This window comes from Eptatretus burgeri, chromosome 11 (assembly GCF_056783735.1).
Source record: "Eptatretus burgeri isolate ZD-2024b chromosome 11, Ebu_testis_v1, whole genome shotgun sequence".
Classification (NCBI taxonomy): Eukaryota; Metazoa; Chordata; class Myxini; order Myxiniformes; family Myxinidae; genus Eptatretus; species Eptatretus burgeri.
The window spans coordinates 69,474,534-69,491,319 of record NC_140971.1 but is presented as its reverse complement, the minus strand read 5'-3'; the positions used below and the strand labels follow the sequence as shown (position 1 = coordinate 69,491,319).

Below are 16,786 nucleotides of genomic sequence, written 5' to 3'. Positions count from 1 at the left end.
ACGTGCTGGAGCTGGTACTCACTTCGCCAGCCTCGGGAGGGATGGCAGGCTGAGTCAACTACCTAGTGTATTTGTGGTGAATTGAGGTGAATTGAGGGACATGACGCGGGATCACATGTTGTGCGTCTCGCGTATAAGGGGAGGTCTCCGCGGCACGGAGTGATTGTCCCCGGGGCATTGCCATTTACATCGGCTGTTCACTTGATGCTCGTTAACTGAAGGTGCTCATTGACTGGTGAGAATGGAGATTATATCGAACTCCGTGCTTACGCGGATTTAGTCTGCAATGGTTAACTGCACATGTATACGTTACTGCTTATGTACTCCTAGCTGAACCTGTATTCCCCGGTGTGCCCGCAGAAGCGGCTCCAATCAAATGGAATAAAGCCTAAACTCTGAAGGTTCATCTCTCGCTCTCATTTCAATTTATTCCATTTGGTTTTCTCGGCTCTCTCAACCAACGATGGACAAGATCTACAAACCAGAGAGGTTCGACGCAGACCCAAACGCGACTGACGCAGAAATGAAATGGTCGCATTGGTTCTGTTCCTTCTCACACTATCTGACCATCATCGAGGAAGGAGCCGACAAATTTGCCGCTCTCGTGAATCATGTCTCGCCCGGCGTGTACAGGCTCTTCTCGGAGTGTGACACTTACGAAGCAGCGATCGACGTGCTGCAAGCGCTCTACGTGAAGCCCAAGAACGAGGTATACATACGACATCTTCTCAACACACGCAGGCAAGCAGCCGGGGAGACAATCGATCAGTTCCTGCAAGCTCTGAATCAGCTGGGAAAAGACGGCAGCTTCCGGGCCGTAAGCGCCGAGGAACACCGAAAGGAAGCGACCCGGGAGGCATTCATCCAAGGACTCAGATCAGCCCACATACGGCAACGCTTACTAGAGAAAGCGCAACCCACTCTTGACAAGGTAGTCGATCAGGCACGAGCGATGGATACGGCTCAGCAGCAATCTGAGTCATTTGGGACACCGATGCTGCTAATGAACGCTGCGACGATGGGAACCCAAGGAACCCCACTGGCACAGACACAGCCAGACATAGGGGATGGAGAAACACCCGAGGAGTCGGATACCCAGACCTCGTCAAACTCCTCAGCAACTACTCCGGTTGGTAAATGCTTCTTTTGTGGGTACAAAAGGCATCCTCGTCAAAAATGTCCCGCCAGAGATGCCACATGCATGAATTGCGACAAGAAAGGGCATTATGCCAGGGTATGTAAATCTACTCTAAGGAGAAATAAACCCATTTCTGCGGCTCTCTACTCGCAAAATAAATTGACTGCAGCCTCCCCGGGGAATCTATCCAAGGCTATCATCAACGTACGAATTAACGGGCATATGGCTGAGGCACTGATTGATACCGGTAGCTCTGAAAGTTTCGTCAACAGCTCGCAAGTGAAGGGCAGGAAATGGGTAATCCACCCGACTGACAATACGGTATGCATGGCCGCCACCTCACTACAATCCCGCGTACGAGGGTACTGCAATGTTGAATTGGACGTAAAAGGGTACACGCATCGGGATGTAAAGGTGCTGGTGCTTCGTGATTTGTGCGCAGACGTAATTCTGGGTCATAATGTCCTCAAGCAGCACACGAGCGTCGAAATACCCTTTGGAGGAAGCAAACCTCGTCTAATTTTAAATGCGTTGACCACCGCGGAGGTGACGTCCCCCCAGCTGTTCGCTAACTTGTCGCCGGTCTGCAAACCGATAGCGATCAAATCGCGGCGATATACCACTGCTGACATGAATTTCATCACTTCAGAAACCAAGCGATTACTGGAAGAAGGAATTATAGAACCGAGCAACTCGCCATGGCGCGCACAGGTGTTAGTAACCAGCAGTCAGAACCATAAGAAACGAATGGTTGTCGATTATTCCCAAACGGTCAATCGCTTTACCCAACTCGATGCCTACCCCCTGCCGCGCATAGATGAGATGGTCGAACGCGTGGCCAATTATAAGGTATTCAGTACCATCGACTTGCGAAGCGCCTATCATCAAATTCCCATCCGAGAGGAAGACAAACCTTACACTGCATTCCAGGCAGGGAGGCGCCTCTACCAATTCAGGAGAATACCTTTCGGTGTCACGAATGGAGTAGCTTGCTTCCAACGGGTTATGGACGACATCATCTCAGATGAAAACCTCAAAGACACTTTTGTTTACGTGGACAATGTCACAGTGTGCGGTAGGGATCAGAGGGAACATGATAGGAATCTGGACAGATTCTTGAGCATTGCTAGAAAATATAATCTGACTCTCAACTACGAGAAATGCGTATTCTCGGCAAGGTCAATTGACCTTCTCGGCTACACGATAGCCGACGGCACAATTAAGCCTGATCCTGAGCGATTGCGCCCGCTCCGTGAGCTTCCACCACCTCAGGACTTGCAGACAATGCGCCGGGTGATCGGGATGTTCGCTTACTATGTGAGATGGATTTCGCAATACTCCGAGAAAATACATCCCCTAGTGCATTGCAAAAACTTTCCACCAGATGCCGCTGTTGTAAGAGCTTTCCACAATCTCAAGGATGATATCAGTAAGTCCGTGGTTTTATCGATCGACAGCTCGGTGCCCTTCGTGGTGGAGACCGACGCTTCAAATCACGCCATAGCTGCTACACTTAATCAGTCTGGGCGGCCGGTCGCGTTCTTCTCGAGAACTCTCTCTAGAAGCGAGCAGAGACACTCAGCGATAGAGAAGGAAGCGTACGCCATCGTTGAAGCGCTGCGGAAATGGAGACATTATTTACTGGGAAACCACTTCACGCTCGTTACGGACCAACGATCCGTGGCATTCATGTTTGATGGGAAAAATAACGGGAAAATTAAGAATGAAAAAATTATGAGATGGCGGATAGACCTAGCTTGCTACAGTTACGACATTGTTTACCGGCCCGGGAGGGAAAACCCTGCTGCAGATACCTTCTCTCGGGTCTACAGTTCGGCAACAATCAGTCAGGCTTTGCAAGACCTCCATGTGTCTCTGTGCCACCCGGGGGTAACCAGGATGGCACATTTCGTGCACAGACAAAATCTTCCCTATTCTGTTGAAGATATTAAACAAATGAATGCTTCATGCCCTGTTTGTGCTGAACTAAAACCCAGATTCTTTGGCGCGGCATCTGGCAGACTGATCAAGGCCACTTCCCCCTTCGAGAGACTAAACATCGACTTCAAAGGGCCCCTGCCGACCGAAACAGACAACAGATACATATTCACCGTTGTTGATGAATATTCAAGGTTCCCTTTCGCGTTTCCGTGCTCGGATATGACCTCGGGCACTGTCGTGAGATGTCTCTCTGACCTCTTCGCTATGTTTGGGAGACCTTCGTACATACATTCAGACAGAGGGCCGTGTTTCATGTCGGCCGGGCTAAAACAATTCCTACTAGAGCTCGGCATAGCAACTAGTCGAACGACGGGTTACAACCCACAGGGAAACGGGCAGGTGGAAAGGTATAATGGAGTTATTTGGAAAGCCGTAACTCTGGCGCTGAAATCAAGAGGACTGGGGCCCGAGCGGTGGGAGGTTACCCTTCTCGACGCTCTGAATTCCATACGCTCTTTGCTCTGCACGTCCACCAATGCAACTCCTCACGAACGAATGTTTACTCACCAGCGACGTTATGTTGACGGTCAAACGGTGCCCAACTGGCTGACCCATCCTGGTACAGTGTTCATGAAACGCCCGGTACGACAAAGCAAGTATGAACCCCTGGTGGAGGGGGTCGAACTCATTGACACTAATCCAGAGTATGCTCATGTCAGGCTCCCGGATGGCAGGGAGACCACTGTGTCGGTTCGCCATCTGGCTACCTCAGGTACTCCTCCCGCCGGTACACCACCTTCTGGCACTCCTCCTTCTGACATTTCCCCCCCAGGAACTCCACTGGGCGACGGGGCTGCCGCGTTCCACCCGAGAGCGATCGAGGAGTCATCCCCGGCACAAGTCGAGGCTCACCAAGAGGATCGGGAGTCTCCCTCAAGTGAAACTGCCGTTTACTCCCGGAGAGGTTGACGAATAAGGCCCCCTCGACGACTCAATCTGTAAAGGGGATTATCGGCATTCTCGCTGCTCATGCTCCTATATGCCCATTATATCATATATCGATGCTCATTTCCATGCTCCTACAACTCAAAATAATCACTGCTTGGCATGTATGCTTCTGTAGACCTATTAGTCCGCGTTGCTTGAAATGTATACTCCTATAGTGCTAAAGCAATCATGGTGTGTAAGATGGGCCCCTAGTTACATTTTAAAGGTGCGGAGAATGTGGTGAATTGAGGGACATGACGCAGGATCACATGTTGTGCGTCTCGCGTATAAGGGGAGGTCTCCGCGGCACGAGTGATTGTCCCCGGGGCATTGCCATTTACATCGGCTGTTCACTTGATGCTCGTTAACTGAAGGTGCTCATTGACTGGTGAGAATGGAGATTATATCGAACTCCGTGCTTACGCGGATTTAGTCTGCAATGGTTAACTGCACATGTATACGTTTCTGCTTATGTACTCCTAGCTGAACCTGTATTCCCCGGTGTGCCCACAGAAGCGGCTCCAATCAAATGGAATAAAGCCTAAACTCTGAAGGTTCATCTCTCGCTCTTATTTCAGTATTAATTCAGCGGCCGACGGGGATTAAACTCAGGACCCGGGCAGCTCGAGCCGCCACCCACCCCTACCCCACCCCACCCACCGAGCCAACACCAGGCTACCAGTTACGTTTTCCCTTCGAGCAAGTAAAATTACCTTTGAGTTCGAGAATTCCACGAAGGAATCGTTGTGACAGTTGAAATAAAATAGATTGTTTTGAGTAAGGCCTTTTATGTTGTTAAAATATTCGCACTGTTTCGAAAATATATCACACAACTGGTAAAATTAAAATCGCTGTGAGAAGATTGTGAACAGCTGCCAACAACACCACATGGCCATTATAAACTGCACAACAGTAAAATTACACTCAAGAGAAAGAAAAGAGGCCCGCCAACCAGCAGAGAGACAAGAGGGGCCTGTTGTAGAAGGAGGGCGAGCAAATAGTCAACATAATTTAAGACAGACTGTGGCTTTGCTCTGCTGAGTATAATTGCCAACTTTTGAACACATAGTGGACCAGTTTACATCAGTGAAGGAAGGAATTTCAATTTGTTAAGTCAAAGATTAATGATTTTTGTACTGATATTGTGGAAAAATCTATTTGAAAGATGGATGAAAGTTGTTTGGACCAAAAGCGCAATTTCAAATTGCCAAAGGTATTAGCCAAAGGCAAAGTTGCAGCTGTGCAGGACCCCAGTAACGTATTGGGGGACATGTGTTGTGAGGTGATGGCGTGTGGGCTATTTTGGATGTTCAAAGGTGTTACATGTAATATGAAATAGGGAAATCATTTTTATTTTGGGAATGGCTGGCAGTGGGGGGCATGGGTGCCTGATCTGTGTGCGAATCTCGCAGCCATGAGTACTTGACATTCAGGTCCCCATAGCTGAGTTATTTTTTATTAAGTACAGGTGGATGGATATCTCCCTTTGTCCTTTGTCTAATGGGGGTTAAGTGTACGTGTGCTGTGAGTTGTTTTGTAGTTGGTTTCTTGTATTCACCAACAACGACACTATCCTCCTTGGCTTCCGTCCACCATCGGCCTTTCTGACGTGCATACGTGCCGAGCGCCTGTGGGGGGAGTTCCATTGATAACCGACGCTACCCTCCGACCTGAGGTTTGCAGCAGCATCGAGTTGCAGGTTCGAGTACCACCGAGCCGAATCATCAAGGGCCCCATGAGGCGGGAAGGTCCAAGGAAGCTTCTCACCTCCAGCTCACCTTCCCTTCTGAGTTGGGGGTATCAATAAAGCCCCGACGGGGTCCATTTTTTTGGGGGTGTGTGTGTCTGGTGTGGGCCAGTCCTTTGGGCAGCGCCTGTATGGGTGTTTGTGTGTAAATTTCCATTTCTTTTATAATGAAGCATAAAAAAACGACTTATGGGATTTAGATATATTGGGTAAGTTGTGGGGAGTGAGAGAAAAAGGTATTTGCTCGTGTGGCTCACAAAAAGTGGCCATACAAGAAAAAGGAGGGGGTGTAGAAGATGTGCTGCCTTTTTGGCTATTGGTTGCATCATTGGTTGAGGCATGACTGTGCCGCTGACGCAGGCCCTCTATTTATGCCACAAGGGGGCTCTTGCCCCACAAAATAATAACAGGACGCCCTATGCAGCTACCGGTCTCGGCTCCCCCGGATATGGGAGAATGGGATGTGTCTTGTATAACTGACGGGATGATGAATTATTGTAAGGCGCTAACTGCTACCATCAGGAATTTTCACTCACAGGTACAGGAAGTGCTACCGATACCTGCTGGAGGCCCTTTGCATGATTTTCAACCCGCCGATCGGGTTTGGGTGAAAGAGTTCCTGAAGAAAAACGCCCTACAACCAAAGTGGATGGAACCTTACACTGTACTTTTGACAATGCCCTCCGCCGTCAAAGTGGGAGGTAAGAGTGCATGGATACACCACTCGCACTGTAAAAAGGCACCCTACTTGCCACCAAACCAGGAAGGAGCCGGCCCAGCAAAACAGAGACGGAGTGGTGAGAGGCCCATTGCAGGAGGACTCAGACACCCTGCCGAACGTGGAACCGGGAGGACCAGGGAACAGAGACCTTGGAGCACCGGGGCCAGTGGCAGAACCCTTGACGATCCAACATGCGTCTCCTGGCACTGACACTACTCCTTTGCAGCTGGGGCCTGTCACTCGGCAACGAACTAACACACTCAAGCCGAAGACACCGTACACACCTCCGCGGTAAAGGAGGGAACGGAAAGGAACTTGGAGCAACACAGCAACGACATAGGAGGGAAGCGGCTGAAGAAAGAACGGCAGAAGATAAATACGCAGTCTTTGGACAAACACATAATCCAGAGCTAGATACCGTAAAGGTATTTTCAAAAGGAGACTGGTAAGCCTTTTTCGTTCCTCGTTCCCCAAAGGGGTGTGGGAGACCATGGGATAATCCCACAACTCATCCAACCACAACAACTCATAGAGTTGCCTTGTGTCCAAGCCAATGGAACTTATGATCTGGTGGAACGGAACAAAGAGATAAGAATAGTTAATTGGTCTTATAGGAAAACCCTCAACGAGGATACAGCAATAGGGGAAACAGTCGGAGTAGCTTGGCAGGTAAGAGCAAAAAGGAAAACAAAACACCGGGGACATGGCAGAAAAGCGGGATTCGCATGGGTCAACACGCATATTTAATTACTCGAATCCCACTGGTCCTCAATAATACCCGTTTGGATTATACTTGTTCAATCGTACGGTCAAACAAGGGACATCATGAAAGCGCCACAATGTCTTTGTGGTGCGCAACAAGGAATCTCCGGTAAAACCTCCAAACACCTTTGTGGCTTTAGCTACCGAGATAGCCAACATCCAAAATTGTAGTGACTGTTGGGTTTGTATGGTTCCGGGAGCCAGTATGGTCATGAATAGCGATAGGATAGATAAACTTTCGCGAGCCTTGGAATATGTAGCCAATGTATCCATGGCTTACTGTACGGAATTGTCGGATGTGTTGGTATCAATGCGTGCCATAGTAATGCAGAACAGAGATGCTTTAGATATGCTTTTGGCGGAGCAAGGAGGGGTGTGCGGGATGAGTGATGGAGAATATTGCGTCTGGATTCCGGATCCTACTAACATAACTAACTGGGCGGTGGCCCGACTACAAAAAGTTGCAAATGCCCTCACTAGCGGACGAACGGATCACGAGGAGGGCTATGAGTGGTGGAGATCCATATTTCAGGGCTGGGGAGGTTGGTTGCTGCGCTTGATAGGGTCAGCGCTTCTAATCATCGTGGTGGTGATTTTTGGAGTATTTCTGATTAAGATTCTCATTTTCATTTGTCTCAAGAAATGCTGTGAAGCCTCACCCCTCACCCAGGCCATCATAATAATTAACAGCGAACTCAGGGAGGAAGACCCCCAGGACCTCCGTATGGGGCCACAACCAGACCCGACCCCCCACCAGCTGAGGGGCCAACAAGGTGCTCTGGCGGAGGGGCGCCCTGGGGAAGACTCTTCCAGGTATTACTGATTACTCAACGAACTTTCAAGTGAAAAGGTAAGCCAAACATGGACTCACACATCTCACTACACACGAAGATACAGGAAGTTGAAACAAGAAAGAAAGGAAATCTACAAGTAAAATGCTGATGGAGGTTTATGATAGATGTGGCAGTGTTTTGACTAGCATATGCATAATTGTGGAAAATGGACAATACCAGATAGTGAAGGCATGTATGGAAAATACTTGTTATGACCCTTATATGTAAATATGCATCTCATGAGCCTCTTTTGTCTTCGAGCGCAAGTTGAGAAAGGAGCTTACACCACGCCTTGAGTGCTCACAGTGCTGCTCACCCATTATTACATTTGCATATTGTCGATAAGTATTGTTGTAATTAGTGTCTAGTATAATTACCTAAATAAGTATTGTGGCAAGTAGTGTTTTAGCAGGATTACCTAACTAATATTGTTGCAAGTAGTGTCTGGTAGACTTGACCTAAATAATATCGTTGCTGTTCGTGTTTTGTAGAATTACCTAAATAATATTGTTACAATTAGTGTTTGTAGAATTACCTAAATCATTTTGGGGCAATTAGCATTTTGTGAAATTACCTACACAATAATGTAAATAAGGAAAATTTACTACAATTTGATGTGAGGCATGTGGCAGCAAGAAGGACAGATACTAACCTGGGCCACCAGTAGTCGGGGTCTTCTCATTTGGAGGTTGTCATTGGCTGTTCACGGCATTTGCAAATACCGTTTGGGGGTGGCGGAGCCTAGGGATGGTCAACTCAGCCGTCAAATGGAGGCCCACCTATTCGGTGAGCTTGGGGAAATGGCAAATTATGGTCAGATGTGACCAAGGAGGGACTGTGAGGAGTGCTATGTTATGGTCACATCCGATCCATACTTAATACATATATATATATATATATATATATATATATATATATATATATATATATATATATATATATATATATATATTCGTTAGATGTAGGGATTCGAACCCACTTTGAAATACTCTGTAAAACTCTGTCTTTTAGTGGCACGGTGTCCCAGCAAGTCAATCCACCCAATGCCCTCTAAAGACGCAGGCTGTGTTATTTCAGTGATAGCAACCCAAGGAAAACGTTATCTAGGTTCTCCTAAGCATTCCAATCTTGGGCCTTTGGTTAGGTTAAAATGGTGATAGTCTGTAAATGCTGCCAGGCAGTCCATCATTGGCACAGGGCTGCACCTGACTGCACAACCCACATTCCACTTCTGAGAAACTAATAAAGCTGGGTTCATTCACTGTGACGAGGGCTGGGCTCTCACTGTGATACCAAAGCCAGACCTGTCTTTCTCTTTAGATTTATGTGAACTTAAAAGGGATTTCTGTTTGTCCTGCAACCATCCCACAGTGATCAAACTTTTGTACATGGGAGAGGGACGACTGTTAGGCCCTGAAAAATGAGCTCTTGTCACACCAATTAGGGTTAAAGTATAACCAGAAATAGATTGGAATGAGAGATAGATTGTATATAAGGGAGAGTTTTTGAATGTAAAACTCAGTTTTGGTTTTGGGAGCTCTCCATTGTCGGTTGGGCTGCCAACACCAACTCTGCTGGCATGTGGTTCTTCAATAAAGCTGCATTTTGGTGAATCCTCTTCTGTTGACTCTCTTCATACCGGGCTGGAGAACGGAGTCTTCACAGTTGGAACCAACTCGATGTTGCAAGATACAGCCTTGTGGGGAAAAATAATTTATGCTTTTCTGGTTAAAGGGAAATAAAGAGAGTTTTCAGCGTTGCTGATTGCTTTGGGATTAATAAAAGTTTGCTCCATCGCAATCTCATTATCCCCACGCTTTTTAAATAAAACACAGGGGAGATATTGTTATCAGCTCCGTCCGTCTGTATGTCTGTCCATCACGTTATCTCGTCCTGAATGGTGGGGCAGAAATTCACCAAACTTGGTGTGATCACCACATGGCAAGCATGCATGTGCAGGAGCAGTATCATTTTAGCACAGCCCACTGGGGTAAGGTCAAATTACCAAAAAATGCAATTACAGACACATTTTAAAACATGTTTTAATGAAACTTTGAAATGCAATCACCATTGGGGGACTTTGAATATACAAGGAGTTTTTGGATTTTACTCCCGGTTCATTCCCCAGGGGATGGAGACTTTGTCACAGGGATAAAAAAAATAAGAAAAAAAACATTTTAAACTCCGTCCGTCTGTACATACACGTCGCCTTCTTAAGAAAAATAATAAAACTGAACACATTGTGTAACTCTCCTCACATTCATATGACGCCCATATCCAAATCTAAATTCAATATTAATTCCAAAACACACTTCCAGGTGGGTTTAAACACGACATTTTATGTACAACTTTCCCACACTGGTCTCTGAACAGTGAACTTCAGCAGTGGAGTGGCCACAAGGAACCTTACAGCAGTCCTTTACATTTATTTACATTTACAGAGGTTTGCAGCAGTCTTTAATGGCTGACAGTTGACACATGACTGATGGTTTCTCAATGGCACCAATGATGGCAAGCAGGATGCAGCGTCCTTTTCCCTCAAGCAGGATTTGCGGTCCTACGGGAGGCATGGAAAAGGGTGGTAAACCTAACTCTAACCTGACTCCTGTAACCCTCTAAACGCTGCTAGCTAATCTATCCCTCCTGGGTCCACTAATCCCGCTAACTATCCCATCTCCTGGGAGGAAAAGTGAAACACACTCGGTGATAAACTAATGAGGTGGCATGGCACCACAAGGCGAGGCGAAATAGCCTGATTGGGGGGGGGGAGGGCGTGCTTACCCCGATACTAACCATTTGGGACACAATGGGTCCACATAAAATCCAATTACCCTACTCCATTATTCCAGTGGCTGCAGGCACACAATGGTATCAAGGGGGAGCATCCCAACTCTATCCTAGCTTCACCAAAAACTTGTTTCTCTTTTTACATTACCCCCCCCCCCCCCCACTGTGGTTCTACACAACCAATACATCATCTTGTGCATTGGTGCTTCATCAAATTAGGGCCAAGCCCTCAAAATGTCCTTCTGTGCCGTTGCACAATATTGTGGTTGGGAAGTGTGGCTCCACCTGCCTGCAAACTCACACATGGCACCCCCAGTCCACTGAGGCAGCTAAAGAGCTTACCTACTCTCCATTCCACATTAGGGACACTCTTCGCACCTCCATCGCCCACATGTGGTGGAATAATAATTGATGTTTGTCAAAACAGCACAGTATAAACTTGTCATGCTAAGTGGACACCAATGTGTTTTGGAAATTTACATTTTTTTTCGTCAAAATTAAAAAGTGAAGCCTTTTCTGAAAGCAGTTGAAAAGTCCTCTGTTCATGGAGGAGTGACATGAAGGGGGTATAAGGTCACAGATTGACAATGGAAGAATGGGACAATATAAACAATAAGCAGATGGATGAATGAACAGCAGAGGAGATATAAATGGAGATAGAGGAACCTTCAAAGGAGGATCTATTTAGAAAGGTTAACATGTTAATCTAGGTTGTGATCATGAAATAAATGATTGCAGTGATCAATGTACAAATCACATGAAACTTCATCCTTCTTTAAGCAGATTGACCTGCTCTCTACTTACACTTCCAAGAAAATGTTCATTCAAATTTATTTCGACATCTTATGCATGTCGGTCGAGTTCTTCATCAATCTTGTTCACATCATATTTGCTGGAACGACCATTTCTGTCAAACCTGAAACAAACCTGAAAAGGGTCAATCCCCACTGTGGCACCACAGCTGTTCATCATAGCTGACACTGCTCGTGAGAAGGCTGAAAGCATCAATTTTGCGTTTGCTCCGAAATATTGTTGACCTGATCCCTCACTTCCGACATCGATACAACCCTCCCCTCTCGTAAGTCTTTCCCATTGAAGGTGGATAGGTTTCTGGCAAAACTCGACTCATTATGTGACATGCCCAGAATAGAAGGCATCAGTGTATGTATCCCCAAAACCTGCTCTGCTGCTCTTGCTCATCCTTTCTGCTCTGTTCACTCAATCATTCTTTCTGGGTCAGTTTCCCTCTGCCCGGAAGTTAGCCAACATCAGTGCAATAACGGAAGTTTTTAATGACACCTTTATTTGCTTGCTTCCAATTATCAGCAAGGTCATTGGAGATGGCATCAAATCCTTCCTTTTCTCCAACCGCCTGATCTCAGATCATCAGTTTGGTTTCTGACCCTGTGATTATACCCCGAACATGCTGCTTCTGCACTCCCAACAATGGATGAAAACGCTCAAACTCAGACATGAGACCATGCTCTCTTTGGACATATCTTGAGCATTTGATACAGTCGGACACCCTGCCTTGATGTCCAAACTCTCTGCTTCTGGCATCCAAGGCTATCTCTCATGGATCACCGACGTCTTCAACTCACACAGTCAGTGTATCTCTCAACAGGAGCCTCTCATATCCTTCCCTGTCAAGGCTGGAGTGCCCCAAAGCAGTATCTGGGGCCCAGTCCTCTTCCTTGTATTCATGATCTTTGATTCCCTGGAAAATCCTGCTGATGATTGATCCTCGGCAATATCATTTCTCATCCAACATACAGGCATGCAGAAGCTTCTTCCATCTCTACAGATCTTCATGGAATCAGGAGCTGGTTCAACACTTGGAATGTCATTGAACCGATGCAATTCTCTCACACTCACCCTGTCTCTGAAAGGACCATCCAACAAACCCTCCCATCCACTTCCAAAAAAAACCACTTGAAAAGGTTAAGTCACTCAAACTTTTGGGACTCACCATCAGTCATGATCTTTCTTGGGCAGATCACATGGCCAATATGGCTACTAAAGCCAGCTGCCGACTGGACATCCTCCATCGTGTCATCCTTCCTTGGCCAATCTGAACTTTTGACAACCTACAAGAACTTCATTCGCAACCTGATGGAGTACTGCTCTCCCCTTTGGGCTGGCACCCCTGTCTCACAACTTTCTCTTCTTGATAACTTCGTAACTAATATGTGGACAAAGTTGAATAATATTTTTCCCTTTTTATGTGGAAGATACATGGCTCATCCACAAAGTATGCACATCAAATCATATAATTTACCAATACAATGCATTTAATTTGCCATGAATTGAGAGAATTGAAAACTTCACAATGGAAAACCCCAAGTTAAAATTAAACTCCAGTCACAAAATGTATCACAGACTTGTGCTTTCTCTGAAACTATACAGCGAGTTGCTGCACATTCATAGTGAATTCAAAACCCCATACAAAGTTATAATCCGTCGCTGTACCAGATTAATTAATGTTGTTTTCCAGATTTCATCAACACAGCCATTGAAGTGAAGATATTAAATAATATAACGAGGGGAAATTAATCCAGACCTACCTGTGGACAAAACCATCATTTCACTAAAAAGAGAAGAAAAGAAGAAAGATTAAAAAGTTGTTTTTCACATTCCTTGTACAGAAAGCATAATCAGCACAACATGGGATTGTTAAACCCGTCATCTACTCACAGGGATGATATTATTAATCACATCACATCAGAAAGAGATGATTAAAAAAAAATACTCCAATCGCATTCAGTTGACATTTCCTGATAAAATATCAAAACTTTAACCTTCATTTCACATGACTATCAAGAACAAGGTGTGATCCATTAGGCTCGATGTACAAATGAAACTTTATTGTGATTGTACAAGTTGAGGGTGAGGATTTTATTTTGGAGGATTAATGTGATTATATTTCTCCAAGGTAAACTGTAAAACAGATCTTATACATTAGTTGTGGTGCTGGAAGTGCACACGTGTTTCTTTCTGATGTCGAATTGAGTGAAGTTGAGTTGTTGATAGTGGTTATGCCTTGAGATGGTTGTTTGTTTTGTCACGCCGGCTGGGCGAGCTGGTTCATGGAGGCCAGGCGATCATGTCAAGCCATTTATATACAATTTGGAGGTTCATGCAAGAGTGAGGTCAGGTGTGTGACAGGCAACACACCACCAAAGCCAACAAAAACTCGGGGTGGGATAATGGGGTCCACAGTTGTATACAACAAGCAAGTAAATGAACAAACAGGAAAAGGAGGGAGGATTATATTTTATATTTAACTTGCAATATATATTATTACTTTTGTCATTTCTGGAATCTGATCACTGATTGTAAATTCATAGAATTGAGGACGTCAAAAGCAATAAAGATACTTTAGACTTGATGTTTTTGGTTTTATTACTGACACACGTGAAGCAAAAAGCAGGGCTAAGCAATTTGTTAATGTCCATTCATCTGTCTGTCGAGAAACATCAGTTTATGATCGAGGAACAACTCATTTCAATGTAATGTTGTATTTTGAATACGGATTGGACCATGAATGGGAAACCAAACCTGACGTTTAACAGTACTTTGCCTCTGAATTTGTCCCGACCACACATGTGCAGCGAGGAGTGAGATATTTTAACTGTCTGTCTGTGCGGCAGTCAAACAAAATTGAAAATCATTCCAAACAGGAAACTTACTGTTTTTTAGGACATCATAATGGACACAGACAAAGCCTGGATACAGACATACAAAGTTGGCTTAGTGGTTAGGGTGGCGGCTTGGGATCCTCGGGACCATGTTGGCCGCTGAATTAATACACCAGGGGGTTGGCTCAGCCTGCCATCCTTCCGAGGTCGGCAAAATGAATACCAGTGTGTACTGGTAGAGGGGCACTGCATCAGCGACATAGTCGCGCTTCCAAGAAATGATAGCTACCCCGGCAGCTAAGCTGCCATACGCAAGAAGAAGAAGAAGAAGAAGAAGATGGATACGTTCAACAGGCACGAATACCTATCATGTAACGTGCTCGATAGGGTGATGTCGTAGACGCTGAGTCAAAACTGCGGTAAATTTGGGAATTAAGTAAATAATTTATGCAAATTTCACAATCTTTATTTTATTTCAATTGCATTACATACTTGAACACTTTAGAATACAAATCACCTTCTTTGCACTTTGAACCCCTTCTGTTTAGCAGTAGTTCAATATGTTAAATAAGGTGGTGTTTCAGACTGCTTTAATTGTGATAAACTTCCAGAATATATATTTTTTAATGATCTTTAAAATCTATCTCATCTAAATTGAAGTAAATACTTTAACACGAAATGGGGCAACGTATTTTATGAACTCTCTAATTCTTCCTGTGTTTTACTCTCATTTTCACCTTTTGTTTGTAATGTTTTCAGAAGTTCAATCGGAGTCACAATATTTATGCTCAACATTATTTATACTCACACTGAGAACATCCCCGTTCCCATGAATAATAACATTATACTTGAGACTTACCAAAAAGGAAAATGAATAAGATGATAAGGAGTGTCACAATTAGCAGGACCCAAAACCACCATGGAAGGGACTTGATGGATGTAGGAACAGTTTCACCTATTGAAAGATGTTAAACAGCAGTTTCATTAGTTAGACCAGGGATGATGATTTCAAAACAGGAGAAAGAACATCAGGCTGATATATTTCATTTTACTTGTAAATTCCTCAAAAAAAAAAAATCCCAACACATTGAGAGGCATTTCAATGTTTTCCATATTGTTTATCTTTCAACTTCACATTCCCTCCAATTTCAACATTTAACATCTCCAGCGAAACACGAACATCGTTTCCTTACTTCCTGCAGTGCTCTCCATCACTCACTCATTCCCTTTCATGTAGAAACCTTCACGGCAAACACATTGTTGATCATTTCCTGTGTTACACTCTCCCTCTTCAACCTCAATTTCTGTGGAAAAGAGTGAGTGAAGAGATAGATAATGAAAAAAATAGAACAATTGACATACGTCTGATCATCATGTGTATGTTGTTCAGAGACTTTTTTGAACGCCCCTCATGTGTATAAAATGTGTTTTTCATGTAGAACTTCTTCACAAGGTTCTAAAATCAGATTACGATCAATTACAATCTGACTCACTGGACAACAAGAAACTTTAACTCTTCACTGCACCACATATCATAACGGTCCACCGGCAACCCCCTTCTCGTGAAACGAACTAGATCCAGAATCATTCCTCACAATCATTCATTCCTAGATGCTCAAATCAAATCATTCGTTCCTCTTTTTTTCCCCAACTGTGCAACCAACTTCCACATTCTCTTCAATCTCATTTTTCCCTCCAGGTCTTCAAGACAGACTCACCACCATATCAGATAATGCCCATCCAAAACCAAGATCTTTTCCACACCCATTAAACCACCCTCCACCCCAATTTTGCTTCTGTATCCTTATCCACCTCCTACATTCTCACCAACCCCTCAACCATACCTGCACATCCCTTGTTGTCTGTCCTTGTCTTTTTACCCGGGTCCTGCTGTAGGCATTTGATTTCCCCCCTTCTCTTTCTACTGTTCCTTTTATGTTGCGTCCTGATCCGTTTTGTGTTTGAGCTCTTCCACAAGCCTTGACTCTGTCTGAAGAAACAAAATGTGATTAAACTCTCTTACATACGTCAGTCACAGAAGATCTGCAGTTGAGAGAAGAGTTGGTTGTTGTTTCCAATTAAGGCCAAAAAGTCTTTGTGGACCAGCTCTAAAGGGTGAGTTATTGATGGGATCATGGTCAAATATCAAATTCCTTTCTAAACGACCTTGTGTTCAATGGTTGTCAGCCTTCACAGCCGGTTAGTAAAAGACTTGGGATTAAAAACGTTTTT

General features: G+C 44.9%; 1 pseudogene across 1 annotated transcript in view; it reads right to left on the bottom strand.

The window, feature by feature from the left end:
- Nucleotides 1–9,799: 9,799 nt before the first annotated feature.
- The window catches only part of LOC147017313 (tumor necrosis factor receptor superfamily member 6-like), a 60,237-nt pseudogene continuing 53,250 nt past the window's right edge, over nt 9,800–16,786 (bottom strand). The window contains exons 6-9 of the transcript XR_015049438.1: nt 15,748–15,858; nt 15,414–15,509; nt 13,481–13,503; nt 9,800–10,686 (exon numbers count right to left, since the gene is read on the bottom strand). The product of XR_015049438.1 is annotated as a tumor necrosis factor receptor superfamily member 6-like (transcript). The remainder of the gene's footprint in view (nt 10,687–13,480; nt 13,504–15,413; nt 15,510–15,747; nt 15,859–16,786) is intronic.